The sequence below is a fragment of the Prosopis cineraria genome, unplaced genomic scaffold (assembly GCF_029017545.1).
Source record: "Prosopis cineraria cultivar Desert tree isolate PC_DT_omini unplaced genomic scaffold, ASM2901754v1 PC6, whole genome shotgun sequence".
Lineage (NCBI taxonomy): Eukaryota > Viridiplantae > Streptophyta > Magnoliopsida > Fabales > Fabaceae > Prosopis > Prosopis cineraria.
In genome coordinates, this window is record NW_026555337.1 from 2,539,833 (window position 1) to 2,562,491 (window position 22,659).

General features: G+C 33.6%; 1 long non-coding RNA gene and 1 pseudogene across 1 annotated transcript; both read left to right on the plus strand.

Moving 5' to 3' along the window:
- The first annotated feature begins 9,960 nt into the window (after window positions 1-9,960).
- Window positions 9,961-11,017, plus strand: LOC129314582 (uncharacterized). Its single transcript, XR_008594181.1, has 3 exons — window positions 9,961-10,454; window positions 10,660-10,848; window positions 10,969-11,017. It is a non-coding gene; the product is annotated as an uncharacterized LOC129314582 (long non-coding RNA).
- A 584-nt stretch (window positions 11,018-11,601) lies between these two features.
- LOC129314235 (serine/threonine-protein kinase GRIK2-like) lies at window positions 11,602-16,004 on the plus strand (annotated as a pseudogene).
- The last annotated feature ends 6,655 nt before the right edge of the window (window positions 16,005-22,659 follow it).

Sequence of the window (22,659 nt, forward strand, 5' to 3'; positions counted from 1 at the left end):
GTATTGGGGAAAACCACAGATCACAAGTAAGTGAGGTAGCCTTGGTTAGGCAGCTTCTCACAAGTAGAAGGCTTAGTTAGTCCAACTTATGGACACGACCATTAAATAGCCATCAGTTTCATGTCAAAGGTATCAAGAATGTATGAAATTGGCATTGGTCATGCATTTCCTATTTATCAACCATATAGTTGTTATTATTGTGATCCGATATGATTTGATAGGGGCACATAGTTGTTAGTGTTGTCACCTCATATTTATGGTTGTTCATACATATTATGAGATGATTTGTGCTTGTGCTCGACCACATGATTGTTAGTGTTGTGGTTGTGGCAATCTTTGAAAAACAACAAAATTTTTGAAAGAATTATTATTTCCATTTGCATTTAAAAGAATTATTATTTTCATTTGCATCTATGATTGATTGATATGCAATTATATAGGTTAGATTGACATTAGTTACTGAGTGGTTGTACTTACCCCTCATTTTTTAGTATTACAGGGATTAGCTCATCTGATCAAGATTAAGGGAAAATGACTTAAGGCAAATAATTTCAAGCAATCCTAACTGCAAGCCTCTTGTAGTGTTATAGTCATGTGTAATTTGATTTATAATTATCAACTAGGGTATTATATGATTTATTTTGACTATTTGCACTAATTGTGATTGATTCGAACGTGTATTTTATAATTTGTAACCTAAGTTGTAAGAAATGCTACTATAAAGTTTTAATTTGGTTAAAATACTAGTGTAAATAGGGAATTGTGTAGATAATTGAATATAACGGTTATTATGTTGATTTATGAGAATTTGGCTCTCCCTTATCTTTTTGTGACTTAAGGGGTTAACCATTGAAAATATGACTTATGTGTGATTGATTGGTTGTGATATGTTGCACAAGTCTGTGATAGTTCATTGAGTGTGGTCTAAGGGCTAGTATGAACTTTTGAAACGTATATTGTGGAATGGACACCTTGGTTGTGTGATATTATGAAAAAGGAATGGTTTTGTAATGAGTGCCCCACTTTTGATTGAAAAATGATTTGATTGTAAGAAAGGTCTCTGTAACACCTAGATCACCTCAATCGAATGTCGAATGAAGAAATAGGGCATATTAGAAGTTTTGCCCTAAAACGTTCTTATGACAACAAGGATAATGTCAAATTTATGCAATGCGCCAAGGTATATGGTGTAAAGGCAATATGCCAAGGCGTGTTTGCAACATGCTACGATGCACCTGTACTGTTTTGTTGAAAACAATGTTTTTCAACTTCCTTTGCAAATGTTTTGTTATAAAAAGATATCTCATGCTTCCATATATGTTGTTAACTCATATTTGTGAATAATAGAAATTATTTGAGAGTGCTTTGAATTGAAAAAGCTTGGGATCTTACTTTTGTAAATTGTATGAATTTGGTAATCTTTTTAGGATTAGTCCTTTAATTACCTTGATTTTGGAGTTAATTATAATTTAGTAAGGATAGCCTTACTTATTATTTAGAGATTTTACAACCTCTATCTATGTAGGATTTATATGTGCGAAAATAAATCCAACTATTCTTTTTCTAACTCTCTTTGCCTCATCGATATGAACTACATGTTTGGATAAGCTCTTTAATCAATTCTGCAAGCCTAAAACCTTGGGTTTGGAATAAAAACCCAAACACCCCAAAAATATGTTAGAGAATCCAAATTCTATTAAAATCATTTTCTAAAACAAGAATAATTTTTTCCTTCTATAATTTTCATTTTATATATCAAATGAAACATTAGGTTGTGGTAAAACTATCAATTAGGGCTGAACTCTTTTAAACTTGAAAAAAATCCAAGGTCAGATCACTACTTTAGCATATAAATAATAAATTAGATTAAAAAGGGCTAGTCCTAGCCCTCACACACACACACACACACACACACACACACACACACACACATTTTAATTTGGGAGAATTTCAAATAAGGACTATAGATATGAAATAATTACTAGTGGGTCCTAAAAAAATTTAAAATTTTAGTTAAATCTAGGGGGATAAAAATAAAAATAATTTCAACTGTAAATAGATCAAAATACCCTTTACTTGTTATATAAGATAACTAGTTATTTTCTTACTTCATTTGTTAATTTACTAATATGAGTTGCAAATTATATGAATTGACATGTCAATAACTATAAGCAGTTGTTCAATCATAAACAGTAATATAAATTGTTAAATTGCTAACTTTACTTATTATTTTACTACCAGTTATAAATTAATAACAAGTCTTGTAATTTACAAATGATATTAGTATATTAATAAGTAAAGTTGGCAAATTAATAACTAATGTTAATGCTTATCTAACAAACAGATATAATTTACAAGTAATATTAGTTAATTAACAAGTAAAATAATAAAATTAACAACTGATGATTTTATATAAAAAATGAAGGGTACTTTAATCTTTTTATAGTTAAAATTATTGTCACTTTTATCCCTTAACTTAAACTAAAATTTTAAAATTTTTAGGACTTACTGATAATTATGTCTCATCCTTAATCATATTTTGGAATTCCCTTTTAATAATAGTATGAAAAAATTAAACACCACTAAAATCTAAAACTCTAGCTTCATTTTATTCAGCCATCATATTCATTCTCATTTGCTTCCCCTTCAATCGATCCTTTAAGCCTAGCTGACCATGAATCTACCCACCCTTTTTTCCTCTATACAGATAATGAGTTTGTGTCCATGCTCCATCCCTCATTCATTGAACCAGAGATTGAAGGACGGCCAAAGAGGCAAGGATTGAAAGACTTGATATTATGTATAATAACTTTTTTAAAATTTTAAATATATTTTTTTTTAATTTGTAAATTAAAAAATGAAAAATAGGGCTAAGGCTCTCAAGGTTGACCCTTCAACCCTGATGGTAGAGCTAGGAATATAAGCAGACTCGACCCTTAAGGACTTAAGCCTTAAAGCCCAACCCTTATGTGAAGGGCTCAGGGCCTAGCTCACAAGCCCTTTGTTAAAAAAACAAAAAAATAAAAATAAAATTGAACATTATAAATTAATTAAAATATTTTAAAATTAAAAAATCAAATTTCTCATAATTTTTTAAAAATTAAACAATACATATTTAGAAGTTCAGTAATAAAATTTAAATCTTGATTAAAAAATAAGTTCCTTTTTTATAAATACACAAACATAATAATTATAAAAAAAATAAAAAATATTAAAAATTTTATACTATACACTGATATTTATTAAATTATATTAAAGCAATTTTAGAATAAATTAAAATTAATAATAATATAATGTATATAGGATCAGGTGAGCAATTTATTAGTTACATGTTCTACTAAAGAAAATAATAATAATGATGATGATAATAATAATATAACAAGGCTTGAAGGGTCGCTTAGGAGGGCCAAGCTCTCGAGCCTAATTACTTTTTAAAAAATTATTTTTAAAGCTCGAACCTTTATTTAAACAGGGCTTCTAAGCTGGTCTCCAAACCCGACCCTTATTCCCAGCTCTACCTGATGGCCAAGGCTAGGTTAGTAAAAATAAAGCTCTAAAGGGTAATTGAGCTTAACAAAGCCAACCCATTTAGGCCATGGCCATTCAAGAGCTAGTCTTAATTGACAGCTTTAGGTTATGACCTCAAATGCTAAACACCAAAGTCTAATGACATGCTTATAAAAACCTTATAAAATTTAACCATTAAAGCAATATCACATTAAATTTATAAGATAAAGAAAAAAAAAGAAAACAAAAATATTCAGCAAAATAGAAGATAGGAAGGGCTGTCCTTTGGCTCTAATGAAAGACAAGAAGGTCATTCTGAGGTTGTTGATTACAACTAAGATCAATTTGGATTGAAACAGGGTTACTAGAATCGTCTTTACCAGTATCCTCTACCATCTTTAAGAAATAATTATGCCTAAAAAATCAAACTATTACTACTTCAATTCACAAAGAACAATAAAGGGAATTAACTAACTAGAATTGATATTCACCATCTAGTATCTGCCGTTAACTCAGGATGAAAAGCGATAGCAAGTATGTTCCCTTATCTCATAGCAATTATAACTTTCCTCCTCCTCAACGTTCTTCTGCTGTAACCATATCCACTCAGAATGAAGATAATAAAGGAAACAACACCTTGATAAGTCTTTCATCATTTCTGGAAGCATGTGGATTTTTATCATTATCACTAAACATTGAATTAGTAATTGTTAGATTATCTTTAAAGGAATCTTAAAAAAAAAAGGGTGGAATGGAAGTACCAAGCCATGCTAATACTTGAGTTGGTCTTTAGTACAACAGAATTTTAATAAGATATTTAGCATAACAAATTTCAAAATTTATCCTGAATAATAATGTAGGAATTCTCATTTTATATTCTGCATCGAGAGGCCCCAACTTGCTTTCATAAGATTGTCAATGTAGTCCTAACCTAGGCTATGCCAGTGAAACAGAGGAAAGTATGACGCAAAAGATCCTGTGGCTTTGTGAATGGAATAAAAATTTCTACCCCAAACCATAATATCGATATCAATCCTTAGGATAACTGTTCCATAAACAGAAACATATGAAGATATTCCCTTTCCACATCCAAAACATGTGTATGCATTTATTCTATAATCTAGCAAACAACCTTATAAAAAAGTGCCTATTTCTATCATCACCTTCAACAACAAACCAGCTAAACTTCTAGATTGAGTTAATTTTTTTATCCAGTCTGTTTTAATAATCCTATTCATCAGACATCAACATTTTCTCACATTCTCTTAACTAGTTACACCATCTACTGGCATAGCTCTAAATATTGATAGACCCTTGAAATTAAGTTAAACTACGAGCTGAGTTAGAAATAGAAGAGGCTACTAAGGGCAAGAGGCCGCAGGGATTGCATGAATTGGCTAGTAAAAGGCTAAGAAAGGAATCTATAGGGATTTGGGATACCTAAAGTTTGTCAAAGGAATTCTTTAGAAGGAACTGGTTTGGCTGGAAGTGTTAAATAATGGTTGAGAGATGGAAAAGAGACAAAAACATGGTAGGAAATATTATTGTAGGGATCTAATTCCTCCATACTCAAAGAGCTAGGCTAACTTGCTTTTTCTCAATGTCTATTTTTACTGTAAATTCTTTCATTGAGACTATAATTGCTATAAGATATTTAGTGAAGGAAACTAATATAAATAAGTAGATAAAGTACAGCTATTAGTGAGCCTCAATATTTTACATCCATAAAAATACAAGCTAAAAGCTTTCTTTACAAGTAGAAATAAATACTAACTTCTAATAATCCACTAGAACGAGGCAGGGCAATCAGCTAGCACGTAAACTTCTTTTCCAACTTCAAGAATTATCGGGGCACGAACAAAAACTCCCGTGAAATGTTTCAAGACCACCTTCACTTGAAGAAATCTTAGGCACTGAAAGCTCTACTTCAAAGCTTTGAAACTAATTAAAAGTTTTGGTTAATTACTCAAACAAGATCAAAAGTATATAAATGCATCTATATTGTTATTCCATGTCCAATGCTCGGTACGTAGTACTCTCTTTTTACACATATAAATCAAAATCGAGTATCATAGATTGATATCTATAAACCAAACTGAATCTAATCAACTAATATGGCAAGAGTATTGAATGATTTAGAATAAGAAAAATAATTTAACTAACGAAAGTGATCTTAAAAATCATGAACTTAAAACTTTAGACCAGTTAGTCTTTGAAGATTACTTAAATACTCAATCATTGGAAGGAGCTTATACACCTTCATCCTCACAAAAAATATGCACTAAATATCAAATTTCATGTTCAGTGTTTTCACATGTATCAAGTTGAAAGTGGCTTCCTTTTATATTTACTCGATTGTCCATAGTCCAATATAAAATATGCAAATATTACCTGGCTTTTGAATAAATTCCTATGGATAGTACAATCAAGTCCACCAATTAGTTCTTGTCCATTGGCCTTCTATTTTGCAATGGATTCATTCATCCTTCCAAAATTGAAAAGTGAAGTATTGATGCAGCTGAAAACTTAACATCAGTGAAGAAAAGGAGAGAGAGGAATACAATAGCTCACCAATGGCTTTGTTTGCAAATAGTATAAGCCCAGCACAAGTACCCTAAATGGGCCTTCCATTTTAACAAACTCTTGCAAAGCAAGAAACTGGTAGATTGGAATATACAATGTAGATGAGTTGCTCACTAATCTCTATGCCTTTCACCCTTAATCTCCTAAGGGCTGTCACTAACTAAAAAGAAAGGAAAGGAAAAGAAAAAATGAATGGGAGAATCATAGGAAAAAAGAGACATTGAAATTTACCAAACGTGGAAAAAGAGGAGACATGTGATGGCGATATGTTTGTCGAAAGAACCTTGTCGCGTGAGGACACCAACAATTGCCATATTCTTCCAAGTGAACCATAAAAATACACCAACACGACGCCCATAAAGGAGACGCGATATGTTAAAGGAGTTGGTCTTCTCGTTTCAAATAACCTTACAGAATAGACTTTTTTATCATTGCTAAAGAAAAATTGCCCTTTTGAGCCACCATGAATCCATCCGATGTAGGTTCGTGGCTTGTGATTTTGTTTCAAAACAAATAAATAATACATACAACGAAATTTTTGCTCAAATTATATGCATTATAATTTTTCACCACTTGTTTACAAATGTTTAGAGAATGTATTGCATGGATGGCCAGAAAAAGGATGTATGTATTACTATTACTATTGCTAGTTGTTATTATTGTTATTTTTATTATTATTACCACTACTACTAATACTACAATAATGAAATATCGTAAACACAAGTATCTACTATTAAGGTTTACTCTGACTCTTTTATGAGACTGTACTGTATTGAGATATTGATATCATGTAATATTAATCATTCAACAACCAAAATTTATTTGAAAAAAATATTTGCATTGTGCCTTTTTGTTACTCTACTTTATTAATAATTAATGAGTTAGTGAATAATAAATAGGAAAAATGTCATCTTTCTTCCAATCACCCCAGTAGATATAATTTTGTAAAAGACAGTTGGTGTATTTAGCTGATGAAATGATAATAGGACATAATCTATATGTGCATGGGGCTTTTAGTCTCTTTAATCTTCTAAACTAGTGCGAAAAATGTTAAAATATAAAACATTTCTCTCATATTATTATTTTATTTTATTTATTTTTCTTAAACTCATGTTATTATTGAGTAAAGCCGGTATGAGAAGTCAACTTTTATTAACAGGAAAAAAAATCAAAGCATGCATAATATGAGTGATGAGTGAAGATGGGCAAAGAGAAAGAGGCCTGTCAAAAGGCCCCCCGATGTGATATTAAGCCTGAGTGTAATCTTCTTTTCCCCCCTTATGGTTGATTGATTTAAAGCTTGGTTTATAAAATAGCTAGTCTATTTATAGATATATACACACACACTGTAACATACTCTTACGCACACTCACTTACTCTATAAATATAATCTCTCATAACTTGTTACATAATCAGCTTAAAGTAAATTCCTTCGCTCAGTAAAAAAGTATGAGTGGTTATGTGTCATCATCCATATTATAGTTCAAGAGTGAGCAAGTCAGTCATGTTCTTTTGTTCCTTTTTTTTTTTAAAGAGAGAGCAACCTAATCATGTCATGTCGTGCGTTTTTACCCATATGCTTGATAACTTTAAGGTGATTCTTTTTCCTCTTTATAAGTCATATTATTAAATTTTTAGCACATTTTCTTTTTTATCTTTCATTATATATGATGGAAAAAAACTGTATTACAATATGTTACAAATGGCTTATAATTATCACAATGTAACGAATCAAGTTGAATTCTCCGTTAGAAAAATGTTCACATCTAATATCCAACAATACTTCAAACATGATTACTTTAGATTGATGGATACCTACGAGTAGTGTTGGCAAAAAGGCCATGGGTTAATGTTTTGGCAAGTTAGGTTAGGCCAACTTGTCAGATAAACAATCTAGAAAATCTAACCCACACACTTACGTGTTGGCAGTCTTGCACCCAACCCATGAGATACATATATAATTTTTGTTTCTCTTGTGATGATTTAAAATTTATATATGTCATGTTTGTGTGTGTATCCAAATCAGATCACTCTTATAATCTTGTAAATCTTGATAAACATATCCTAAAGACTAACTAATAACTTGTAATAAATAAACCACGTAGAACCAATTAACTAAATTAGACTCCATATTCATAGCAAATTAGCAATAACAGAACTAGTCACCACAATTTAAATTATTCAATGCTACTTATTCAAACTCCAAGCTAACCACAAACTAGCTCTAAAATGAACAAGATGCTTCTAAATCATCATCCATAGATTATATCCTTTAATGAATTGATATTTTATCAAAGAAAATATAAACCAAAAATCATGAACACCATCTACAATTCACAATGGTAGAAAAATTCCAATAGCACATTGCAATTATTTTCAATAGCTCACAAATGGAGCTGAAGTTGAAAAAAGAAAAAGAGTTGACATTACAAACATTTTGGGTTGGCAAATATCCGGATGGAATTCTGATATTATTTTTACTTGGTTTCAATGAATTGTGAATTAATTAGAAAAAGGAAGCAAACATATTGAAACTATTAGATCTTAACTATCAATCATATCCTGCCTTAGATGCATTATCTTTTATTATTGAGAAAGAATATTCAAACATGAACCTAGATTTATTTCTCAACAAACTCACATTTAAGATTTCTTCAATGGATCTTTTTTGATTATCAAATAACATATAACAAAATCTTTGTAAAAAACTGATAAATTATAAAAAATTTAAAGAGTAAATATTGAAAGGAAACTAAGGTTAAAATTTAAAATTAAAGTATAAAAAAGGATTAGCCTGCTAGTTTTATAAGTTAGGTTGGCCTAACCTATTTTTAAAAATGGGCCAGTTTTTTTCAATCTAGCCTGTAAGCTCAATCTATTTTCTTAGCCCTACCTATAAATAATAAAAAAAATATTATAAATAAGATTGATGAAATATTACTAACGAGTTCTTGTCTAAATGGTTATGAGCTTAGACAGCTTAACTTAGGTCTTGTGTTCGAGTCCCAGGATATGCAGTCATGCAGCTGAGCATACAAGTATGTCTCACTAGCGGTACCCAAAACACCCCTGAAGAGGACCCCACTTATGTGGGATTCGGATTAATTTGGATTGGGTAGGCAGCTAGAAAAGCCAGGATACCTAGACTCTCAAAGGGCCAAGCACCGAGTCTAGGACTTAGGCAGCTTGCAGATTATAGACCCAAGGGCTTAAAATGATCAAGCCCACAACATTTACTAAAGGCACCATTGAACCACATGCCTCTTTTGGAGTCCCTTTTCTCCCCTCTCTCTATCGTCTCCTCTCGTGATCATAAGGGTCTGCACTAGGTCAACGGCAAGTCAAATAGGTCATGGTTAAAGCCAACACAAAAAGATAGATAGGCATGTGATTTGTGAATGAACTATGACTGCCCATCTCAAGCATATCTTAATCCTCATCACTTCAAACGCGAAAACATCTGTGCAAATTTTGAAAGGATAATCACGTCATGCAGTTCACTTTGGTTCGTTCCAGTCATGTAAGTTTCCATGTGACTAATTAATTAATTAGATCATATTGCATAACTCATCTTGTTGCTAATCATTATTCAAGTTGGAAAAAAATCATTTTCAAAAAACAAAGTTGTTAGAAAATGCTAATTCACTTCGAATTCCCGATCTCATATGTAAAGGAGTTAAACTCCATTTTCAATTGAAGATGTAATTAAGTTACTATATTTATAGTACAATGATCATTACAATTTTTTCTTAAAGAAGAATTAAACAGCGTAATTAATTTTCACGAGATTATTCAAATCATTTTATAAATTGTATTTAATTACATTTAGTGTATTTTCACCTTTCTATGAAAGTGTGACCTGATGTGGCATTTTCGCTATTTTGCCTTCCTCGATGCCGCTTTCTGCGGAAACTGGTAGTAATCAAGATTCTCCTGAGGCGGTGCGGCCTGAGAACGTTTTAGCTATAATAAAACTTCTATTTGCTGCCGTGATCCGTAGCATCAAAATCACAGCCCCCAACATTTTCATTCCATTTATGTAATCAACCGATTAAACATCTCCATCCAAGTTTTATTCCCCCCCCCCCCTCTTGTTAATCGGGTTCTCCCATCTAGGGTTCTTTATATGCGGATCCCTCATTATACTGTCGCCGCCAGAATCAGAATTAGCGTAGGGTTTGAATTTCTTGATTGTGGATTCGCTTCAATTGTCGGGGTGACTGGAGACTCGCGATTGCACCGGGACTTGGGGTTTTGAATTTGCTCCAAAGGCCGCCGATCCGTGTTGGAATTTTAGGCCTTTTGGAGGCGGCAAGACTCGGTATTAGTTGTTTCATTTTGTCATCCTCGCCCAGAAAAACGAGGTAACGTGACGGACATTAATTATAAAGATGTTTTTAAAGCGAGTAGATTTTATCTGTCGGCGCCGTTCCTTCCTGATGGCGTCTGAAGGTTCTTTGCAATTCTCTTGGCTAAAGCTCGGCTATGCTCGTCAATTAGCGGATAACTTTTTTTGGGTCTTGTTTATTTTATTTTTTAATGATTTCCCTATTCATGATAATGGAAAAGGTCAACGAATTTTTTTGGGAGATCGGGGGCTGAGCTTGCACCTATTGTTATAAACTGGAGTTCCACAATGCTGGATGTGAATCATAATCGGGTTAATATATCTAGCCCTTTTTTTCACCTAGCTGAATGGCATCCTTTAGAATAGCGTCGCTAAACAGGGCTGAAGCCCTCTCCTCCCTCTGAAATCAGGTAAGCATCTTTCCGTCACGAAGCATGCAAAATATCATTGATTTTGTAATGCACGCAAGCTTAGAAAGCCAAGCTTGCTTTCATCCTGTAATGAAAATCTTGCTGCGAAAACCATTGCAGGGTCAGCAGAGAATATAGCTGTTAGGTGTTTTCTTTGGGCGTGTGAGGTGGTCGATATTTTGCTTTTATTTGATATGCTTTATTTTATTACTTTTGGCATTCATGTCTAAGATTCTGATTTTTTTTTTTAATTGAAGGATTACATACGGCTTCGGTGTTAGGTCTGAATGTTCAAAAAGAGTCTCTCCACTGCGATAGCAATGGGCTGCTGTGGTGCTTTGGGTTCATGAGAAAATTCAAACGTCGCAGAAATCAGTCTGGCATCAAGAGTAATCTCTCTCAGGAGCCATTATTGGATGAAACTGAAGACGGAGATGAAGATGGATCCTATAATGGTGATGTTACTGACACCATTAGTGGAGGATAGTGAAGTTCCAATTTGTACCAAACGTTCTGAGGAAATTTGATGTTGAGAGAAGAGAAGATATGATTTGTAGGCAGTTTCTGTTAAGGAAACTAACAAAGTTGTTCGCGAGAGGTAATGGGTAGAACAGTCTTTTAGGTTTCTGTTGTGCTGTGTGTATTTTTGATTAAAAGGGAAAAATCAAGACAAGCAACTGGCCAGGCTATCAGTGATCTTCAAAGTGAGGTGATCATGAGTGCATTATGTCAAAACTGAACTAGGTGTGTGTTGGGAACTATCCTTTATATGGTATGTCTGTAAATAGCTGCAATAGGAATCTTCTTTTAACGATAGGAAATGGTATCATATTTGCTGATGAGTATTACACCAACATTGATGATGCTTAGCATGACCTAAGATTAACTGTATTTAATTATTCATACGATATCCTTTGACCTAAATAGTAAGAAATAATCAGTTTTTAGTGTATAAGTTGTTAAATAATGTTTGGGGATAGTTTCTACTCTAGATACTCTTCACCAATGGCTTGAAATAAAGTTGCAGGTGAAGTTTGAAATATTTTTATTGCTTCCCCCCTTATATGCAGCTGTTCTTTGTTTCTTTCTTCACTTGTTAGCAATGCATTTGAGCAATTGAGCTTGCCTGCTTACCTGACTGGTTATCAGTTTTGATTTATGCGCTTGCTTTCAGGAGAAACTTTTCTATTGTATTTCATATATCCTGTCAGAAGTTTTATGTAGGTTTTATTGCTGTTTCAGGATGAAAATGGTAACAAGATGGTAAATGAATATGTTCGGGAGTATAAGATTGGTTCTGGTAGTTATGGGAAAGTGGTAAGCCTAGTGTTGTGATATTATGTTGTCTCGCTCATGACTGTAGTTTTTGAAAGTATCTTTTACATGCATGATAGGTTTATACCGAAGTTGTGCAGATGGAAGGCATTATGCAATCAAGGTATGAGGCTCTTTTCTGGTGTGGGAGTTGCTAGTTTACTGCATTGTAGAAAATTTGGCTATGGTTTATGTAATATTTGCTGATTGAAAAAGATGCTACTGCTGATTTTTATTGTTTGGACGTGTAATGTAACCTGGGCAGTTTTATTGAATATCGTGAGGCTGAGAAAAAGTTAAGACTTTTTCTTTGTTTTCTATTCATAGGTTAAAAAGAACCTATGTGCCTTGATGGTTCTTTGTGAAAACTAAAAGGTTGAAAAGAAAGAAACAAAGATAAATGATCACGGTACTGGTCCCCAGAAATGACCATTATCAAATGCATGCACAATGGTCTTCTTACCTAAGGCTGCAATCAGCCATTTAGTGAGTTTAATTTTTTTTTTAAATCTGCAGGCCTTTCATAAGTCTCATCTACAGAAGCTTCGAGTTGCACCCTCGGAGACTGCCATGACTGATGTTCTGCGGGAGGTATGTATGTTTCTTTTCTATATCTTCTGTTTTTTTACGTTCAATGCTGAAAAATGAGGCACCAATTGTAAACATGTCAAGTTCAAAAATCTTGCTTTATTTTCTACTGGTAACTGCTAAATGTGAGTTCGTATAGTAGAAATCATATGGACATTACTTGATACAAGGGGAAACTAGAAAACGACTTCATTCATCAATAATCACCAGTATATAGGGAGTCCACATAGATAGAACTTCCCATCCACCTCCTAACTACTTACGACTTTTCACCCATGCTAACTAAGCCACTGTTAGATAATAATTCCCAACACTCGTGACAGTCCTATTTTTTGGCAGCTCCTATCTAGGTAATTCATTTCCCCTCATGACCGTCACCTTTTTATGCAATTTTGGTTGTACGCTGGCATGTACATTGACTAATTTTGGGAATTATGCATACTTTGAGTGTCATTTTGCTTCCTTGTTTGTGCAAAAAATTATACATTAGTTGTGCTAACTCAATTGTTAAGCGCCTTTTTTTTCATTATTTTACATACAGTAGGTAAAAGACAAATTCCTTATTTCCAGTACTCATCATGAAAATGCTGGAGCATCCTAACATAGTCAATCTCATTTGAATTTTCTCTCTGCATTGCTTTCTCAAGTTTGAATGGATAAAAACTTTTACCAGTCTTGTAGCTGACAGCTGATCTTCTCCTCCTCCTCCTCCTTCTTCTACAGTACTTGAATATGTAGAAGGCAAATGGGTTTGTGAGGGTTCAGGTCCTTCTTGTAGCTTGGGTGAGGAGACTGCTAGGAAATACTTGCGTGATATAGTTTCGGGATTAAGATACCTTCATGCTCATGTATTATCTCTTACCCAATCCTTTTGTGCTTATTTTTGACTCTTAACTCTCTCATGCACACTCACTATGGCCTCCCTTGGTATTAACATTATTGCTGTAGTTTTTGTTATTATATGACTTTTATTATGAGGATTAATATGGATGCGTGTGTAATTTTGCAGCTAAGTAGTCTCAGTTCCGAGATGGTAGGACTTGAATAGCATGTTTTTGTCTTTCTTGATGTTAGCCAAGTCTTGAATAGTGGGGCCATGGTGTCCATAACACTATGTTTGGTTGGAGGGGAGGGAGGGGGAGGGAGGGGAAGGAATCCCCCCAATTGTGGGGGAGGTTTTGGAGGGGAGAGGAGGGCAAAGGGGAGGGGAGGGGAGGGGCCAAAACAGGGGGGTTAATGGAGTTTTGCTGAAAGGGTCAAAAGTTGGCAGGATGATGTAGGACATATTGCAGTTATAAATCCAACTTTATAATAAATTAAACCTTTATTGTTGTCAAAAGTTGGCAGAACTTTTACATCTACTTACCCATCCTTAAAACTTGCTCCTGAATATTTTATCCCCTAGACATATCTTTAGTTCTAAATTTTTTGTATGATAAATGTGGCTATTACAGTTTTGTGGTGTGATTTACATTGTATTGAATTAATTAACCTCTCTTGTCACTATCTGAAATCTCCCTGTTGCATAGATGTTAGAAGTATGAACCTTGTATGCTCACTAAGTTAGTATTGTTGATTGTGTGGAATCTTGTTTATATTGATGTCTGAGGCTAGTGTTATCTGTGAAAATTGTTTTCCAGTTACCTTATTTATGTAATGTGCTCTGAAGTAGTTTTTGTTACACCGTGGTGATTATTCCATGGATTCTTTGAAATGCAGAATATAGTGCATGGAGATATCAAACCGGATAATCTGTTGGTTACACGTCATGGGACAGTAAAGATTGGGGATTTCAGCGTCAGCCAGGCTTTTGAGGTGACTTTAATATTGCTGAGCTTCAGTGTAAATAGGTTATATCTTACGAAAGCTGATGCTATCTAAAACGCCCAAAAGATGTGAAAGCTGATGGGTATATCCTGTGGTTCTGCCATTATTATGTCTGTCCGCAGTGGTCCTTCATTCTGTTCACACCAAAATGATTAGGATTTTATCCTTTGTTCCTTTAAAGGAGCTATCAGTTATTTGCTTTTATGTCTTCTGTAATGTTTTCTGCATATCCCACCATCCCACGTAGTTCTCCCTGAGAGATGTTATTTTGTTTTTGCTAGACACAGGTAAGTGATGGGTATGGAGGCTTTACTTGATTTCATTTTGCAGGATGATAATGATGAGCTTCGCCGATCACCTGGGACTCCTGTTTTCACTGCTCCAGAATGTTGTTTAGGTTAGAGTTATCTTTTCCAAACTTTTCAAGGTACTTTAGTATGTGAAAGTTCATGTTCTAATTGCAGTTTTGTCGGTTGATGTTCTTTCAGGTCTTACCTATAATGGTAAGGCTGCAGACACTTGGGCAGTTGGAGTTACTTTGTACTGCATGATTTTGGGTGAATACCCGTTTCTTGGAGACACACTTCAAGATACTTATGACAAAGTATGTCATGCATATACTCATATGAATAACACGCATGTTGTCTCCATGCTTCATTTATCAGCTTTTGTCTTAGAAACCTCAGCCTGCTGCTTTACTTCTCATCCAGATTGTCAATAATCCTTTAGTACTCCCTGATGATTTGAATCCACAAATAAGGAACTTGCTGGAAGGACTACTTTGCAAAGGTATATTTAAATTCTACTTTCTACTGTTTCCCGCCTAAAAGATCTAATTATTCATTTTTTGCCCCCAGTAATGTGAGGTTCACCTTCTTATGGGGTATCAATTGAAATGTGTTTTGCAGATCCAAAACTTCGGATGACGTTGGGTGATGTTGCTCAGCATAACTGGGTTATTGGAGATGACGGGCCAATCCCTGAGTATTTGTGTTGGTGCAAACGCAAGAGATTAGGAGGAGATTTAAACAGCAACAACATACTTGCTTGACCTACACTGACTAAATTATCTTGTTTATGTACATTGAAAAAACCCGGATTTTGCCCTTTTTACTCTATGGAGTCGTTATGGTCGGAGGAGAGAGACTTCCAGGAAACTCTTGATATGACTTATTCTGGCAGTGGCAAGGAAGGAAAGGGAGAAAGTGTTCGTTTTGGTTATTAAATTTGTTACACGGGAGACTCTGTGATCTTGTTGAATTTTACCAAGTTTTGAGCTCCGGTATTAACTGGGCAAAATATTGATTTTATCTTCTTTATATGTTATACTCCCAGTATTTTGTTTTTCCATTTGCTAAAAAATACCACACTGTACAGTATGTTATTATTTGTGGTTGGGTATATAATCGTGAATTTTACTGAGCACATTTTAACTGTCATTTCCAACATGAGGAGTCATTACTGAAGTTATAGAGAGTCATACTCTGTTAGGCGCAAATTATGAAATGGAAGTTAAGATTGCGGCCTCTGTTTCGGAAGTGGTTGGTTGGATGTGAGTCGGTTATATTTATATATTCGGAAAGAATGACATGAAAATACGACAATATTTATGTTATATATCTTGTTTTATATGAATGGCATATTTGTTCCTCCACCCTCGATCCCTTTTATTTGAAACCTATCATTGTCGTTGTTCTGCTTTTCTTTAATATACATGGGAAACTGGAGCCTGGTAATCTGTATCACCGGCCCCTTTTTTTTTTGTTGGGGGGGGGGGGTTGGGTGGAATCATGAGCTAGCCTTTAATCTGCTTTTTAGTGGGAAAGAGTGAGAAGCTCCGACTCAAAAAGCACACGCCGACCCGATCTGATTATGATTCTTGATGCAAAAATGGTGTGAAGTGGGTGTTGATCTGCGTCTTCTCTGGTAAACGTGAAAACCTTCGAAAGCCTTCCTTCCTGATCCACCAAACAGTAGACTCGGACTCATATCCGTTTCTTTTGATTCTTTTAGAATGCATTGAACAACAATTTCTATTTTTCCAACCTCTTTCTTTAACCAGACCATATCTAGTTCCTCACGTCTCTCTCCCTCCATGTTGATAAGGCGTGCGATGAAATTTGGCATTTTGTTGAAAATTTGTAAAAGGGCGCAATCCTTTTTGCGGGCTACAAAGTCAAGAAGCAAGCTCGGTCTGTTCAAAAGATTCACACGGCAACCAATCCCTGTGGGTCACGCACACATCAATTTGTACAGTAGTATATATGTTGCAGGTCCTGATGCTTATCCTTTGCTTGCATTTTTATTCGAGGTCAGATGATGGAGTCTCTGACAAACCCAAATAAGAGTAATTAAGAATAGAGGAGCACATAGACAGGATCTGAGTGCGGAAGGGAAATGATGCGGCTGTTAGGCTGTGTGGTGAAATGAAAGTACAGAAAAAAGAAGGAATTGGAGCAGGTCAAACAGTGAGTGACTGACACACTAAGTATACTGTGGGAGCACTTGCCTTCTGACATCTGATATGCATATCAACCCCGGTAGATTTTTCTGTTTCTGCCCCGCCCACACAACAACATGCACAAAATTCTTCACGCCTTATAAATAAAAAATGTGTCCATAATAAATATTGAGATGTGAATATTGTATTGGTTGTCAGCAACTTGTCACAATTTCACTTTTCCTGGTTAAATCTAACATTAAAATATTTATACGTGTGCGTATATCTTTTAGATTAAAGATAATTTTTTTAAAAAAATATGAATATTGGTTGGCTTGGAATGGAAGGTTTGGTTGGAGCCGTGAGTGCCTAATATTAGGGGCTGGTCTTTCTAAAAGTGTGTAGGCGATCCTCACAATTCAACACGCAGCATGTATATCCATCATCATGCAATGTATCTTTTGCGAACAAAAGTTGAATGAAACAACCATTTGGTTTATTCGTTTCATTTCACTGCTCTCTCTCTCTCTCTCTCTCTCCCCCAAAAGTTCCACACCTTTTTCCAAGTTGTAAACTCGTTCGTCCTTATCGCCTTCTTAAATAAGTTTGACCACTTTCATGTCTTCCCTTTCTCTTTCCCTAATGCATTCTGGTGTTATAAATTCTATCTTTAAAATAAATAAAAAAAAATGTTCGCTTTGTGTTTTGTATCACTTTTAGGACAATCTTGGCGGCATTTTTTTTATTTTGAAATGACAAATCAAAGGCATCCTCAGACCCATGAAATATGACCATTGACCAGTTTATGTCTGTGCAAACATGCAGATTTTGACGGGTAAGTAAACGAACTTGATTTTTGAAAACCGCGGGTTAATAAAGAAAGTGCAATATTGTGGGCAACTTTAAATGACACTAGAGACTCCAAAAGAAAGGTAAGAGGTCTGTTTTAGTTGGACAGGTGGCATAACTCAGGTCGTTGGTTTTTTTTTTTTGGGCTGTTGGTTGGTTTCACATGGATGTCTGGCTTTAATGGAATAAAAAAAAGGGTACTAGATTCTCTTCCATCTTCTCGTATTCTTGTTTTTATATATATATGCTTGGTTAATTAATCACCAGACAACTTTGAGGATTCCGTGAGAGAGTTACGGTATCGGTAAGGGTTTGACCAAATATATATATATATATATATTAAACGCAAGGGGGGACGGAGCTTTAGAGTTTAAGAGTATTTTTTTTCCCCAAGGCTAATCTAAGAGATGATTTTAAAATTATGTAAAATGTTTTTTTTTTTAAGCAAGACAGTGATTTATAAGGAACCGAAGATTTTTTTTTTTTGGTTAAATAAGAAAACAATGTTCGAGTTGGAGATGAAGGGCATCGTTGATCAACAAGGTTTGTATCGGTACTCAGCTGTCGAGTTTTTACAACTAAATTAGTGGTAGTTTTGAGTGGAGTTGAAGCTCTAGCTAGGCATGTAGCTTCAGATTTAGATCCTGTGTGTGTTTTTTCAACGCATAATTTTAGACATATCTGAATATTTGATATCATCGCTTAAATACTTTTGCACTTAAAAGAAGATCATAATGTTCCTTTATGACAGTGATTAAATGAATAGCATTAAACCAGACAAACGGCATGGAGAGATAGAGAGTAAAGATCTAAATCCACAGTCTCACTGGAAAGCTTGGTGGGAGAACTTTGTCACTGATGTGCTTTTTGGTTGAGACTAGAGAAAATCAGATAAAAAGAAAGAAGAAAAGAAGAAAAGGAAAATGGAAACGAGAAAAAAAGGTGAAATAAATAAAAATGGGAAGGAGTACTGAGAGGGGAAGGTAGGCACAGGCACAGCACAACTGTGGGCGAGTTGTGAGTACATGTAATTGTTCGTTCGTTACTCTCTCCCCCTCTCCCCCTGGCCCCTGCCCCGTTCTTTTATTTATTTATTTATTTTTAATAATTCTTACGGCTTTCCTATTTTGCATGCGAGTGCCATCGATTGAGAAGGAAAGCAAAGCGATCCTGACGGCTGACGCGTCCACCTCTCTCAGGATTGCATTTATTGCCTAAGGCTGCCTCCTCCTACTTACCCTGTGCCCGCTCTTCTCAAGTTTTTCTTTATTCTCCATGCCACTTCACTTCACCTCTGTTTGTTTTTGAAAACCTCGCAATCACATCCACGTCACTTTTTCTTTAAAAAAAAAATATCCCTCAACTATTTATTCCCGTCACCCAAATCAACTGTGTGCCAAATATTTGCCTCCGCCGATCACGTACCCAGCCTGTTGTTTTAATTAAGTTGTAAAAGATAAGTCTCTCTGGGACATTTTTGTTAACAATTTTAAACAACAAATTATATTTTATATTTTTTAATTTCGAGGCGGGGGGCTGGATTTAAATAATAACTTGGGTTTGGTTTTGATTGTATTGGGAAGTTTTTTTTTTTTTTTTTTTGGGGGGGGGGCGAGGGGCAGCGAATGTGCCGGGAAGTTTAAAAGCATGAAGAAAAGAAGTAGGAGTTGGCACCTAGTCAATACGCGTGTAAACCGTAGAGCGCTAGAGGACAAGGTCAACACGTCAGCAGCGAGAGAGGGGCCAAAATAAAAAAGATAAGGGCCATAGGTTTGATTAATAAAATGGAGTTGATCGCCAATTAATACAGGGAGTTTCGTAAAGAATAGGATCTTCATGTATTTACTATGGGCGCATAGACGAGGGAAGTGATGGTGACAATTACAACTTACAGGTCAAACTTGGGTTCTTCCTCAATATTTCCCCCCCTCCCCACAATTCCTGCATTTTTCTCTCTTGTCCTCTTTCACTCTGCTCTCCATTCTCCATTTATTCTCGCTAATCCCAACCTCCACATCATAACAGCACGGGTCATATTTGCTCATTTTTCTGCCCCCTTTGATCAAATGATTTAAACTGAGTTATTAGATCATGCTTTTACTTCGAACTATACCCTCCTTTGTATAAATAAAAAATTTTTAATTAAATCTTATCTTTCAATATTGCCTTCAAATTAATGCATTTTTTTATATTTATTCTTATTTAATAAAAATTTAATTTTAAAATAAATATAAAATGATTTATTAATTAATAAATTTTTTAAAAAAGTAATGATTAAACTTTAAAATACTAAAAGTATTTTATATTTTTTAACATCTAACCCCTACAAAAATGTCTTTCTTTTTTTATAACAAAAAGGTAATATTTTTTCAGTTATATTTATAAGTTATTTTTGACATATTTAACAAAAATTAAGCAAAAATTTAAAACTCATTAACTATGTCTAAAAATTTAATAATTTTTTAAGTTTATCTCTGTTAAATATACATAACTTTTTGTCAAACTACACATATACTCCCTCCGTTTAAAAATTTAAGGTATTTTTGAGGAGTTGAGTGTTTAAAAATATAAGATATTTTTAATTTTTTGAGGTGTAATCATTACTTTTTTAAAGTGCTCGATGAATTACTTTATATTTATCATAGAGTATTTAATAAGAATAAATATAAAAAGATAGAGTTAATTGAAAAGTAAATAATTTATTATTGAAGTAAAATCCAATTAAAAATATTTTATATTTTTAAATGAATAGAATATATTTTAATAATATTTTTTTTGTTATTATTTGATGGAAGGTAAGAGAAAGAATATGTAATTTATAATAAGAAAAATCTTTTTCGTGCCTGTAAACAGGACAAGGGGGACAATGATATGATGCACATACTTTTTGACATTAAGAATTAACTCCGATAAATTGACCTAACAGGATTGGTTATGTTTGGCAGCAATTTTGAAGATGGTTCAAAACTAAAAAAACCATTCATTTTTCTCAAGGCATTTAATTAGACCGGTCCAGTGTCAAGTCCCATCATATAAATGTCCACTATGTTTAATACTCCCTGTTCCCCGTTATAAAATTCTTCTTTACTATAAAATATTATTTTATTTAAATTCATTAATTATAAATAAAATTATTAATTTAATTTTAATAAAATAATTAGAGATATTTTATAATAAAAATTAAAAGTAAATGTAACAATAATTACAGTATCAGTAATGATAGGATAACCTTATTGCTATTTAAGTCGTGGACAAATCAATGACTCGTCTGGACCGATCAAACGCATGGGTAATGGATTAAAAAAATTGATTTCATCACATGTGCCCCCCTTCTAGTCCAATCTATCTAATATATATATATATATATATATTGGCCGTATTGCTCCTGTTGTTATCGATTAATCAATTAAATGGTATATACTTATCCAAACCAAACAAATGGTACATCAATACTCTTTTAATTTTATTTATAGATCATGGAAAAAATATTTTTTTATCTTATTTATAAATTATTTTATTAAATTTTTAATATAATTTTTTTCTTTTACTTTCTATTAAATATTGAAAAAGAAAATATATTGTTAAGATATATATGTTTAATCGGAGTAAAATTGAGAACTTATTAAACTTTAATGCAGAATTAACAAGTTTTAAGTTTTTTTAATTCTGATAAAATGTACTAAAATTGACTTATAAATATAATAAATAAAGTATAAATTGTGTATTTAACTAAAGGGAAGAGCATAGGAGTGTTTCTTCTCGAAGGACCTTTGCAAAAAAAAAAAAAAAACATGATTATAGAAATCCAAGAAGGTGCCACGCATATTTATCCGCAAACATTTTATACCACGCGATCCTATTAAAATCAAATTGGTGGTAATTGATTGTTGAAGATCATTTGATGGAGCCAGTAATTTGCAGTCTAGTAACATGCATGCTCCAGTGTAAGTGGGAAGTTACGGTCTTGGTTCCGCTTGTAAAAATATATTTTTTAATGTCATTAAAAATCTTAGATTCGCTTACCTAAATTTTTCCCGAACCTGAACATTTATACATTATTTACAAGACTTTTCAAATTTACTCTTATCACGAGTCAGGCCACAGGCATTTTTATCTTTATAAATCAAATGCGAGATCCTTTCATATTTGTTAAGAAATTATAATTTTTAAGATCTTTGACTATCAGTCCAGACATGAGGATAAAAAAAATAAATAAATAAATAATAAGTTTGACTATCAACATTACCGGTTTGCAAGTTGTGGGTCGATGTGCGTCTTGTTCAAATATTACAACGAGTGTGTCGTATCTTACAAATATTTAGATTTATCTTCTACCCAATATAATGAACTGTTAAAATTTGGATCCCATCGACGAGCTGTGCGAGAACAAGAACAGGCATTGAAATAACAACAATAAGCATTCTCAGTCCGTGAGACTGTGACATTACTTAGGCCATAAAAAATTCTACCCCAAAGTAGAACATTAGCTTCCTGATATACTCACAATTAAATTAAAGTAAAAATTAAATCATGTCTACCAAAAAAAAAATTGCCAATGAAAGCCTTTATGTAGCCCTAGTTGGAACGTTCTCAAAGCAAGTTTATATTTTCATAATAAACTAACAAGCTTCCAAATTATTTAATAATTTTAATTTAAAATGAATTTGTTGGAGGCATAGGAACTTTGAAAGAGATATTTGCTTTTGCCCCGGAGAAAATCCACATCGGAAAGGAGAACGTGTTCACTACCATATGATACACTAGGGGGTGAGGAAAAAGGCAAACAAATACGG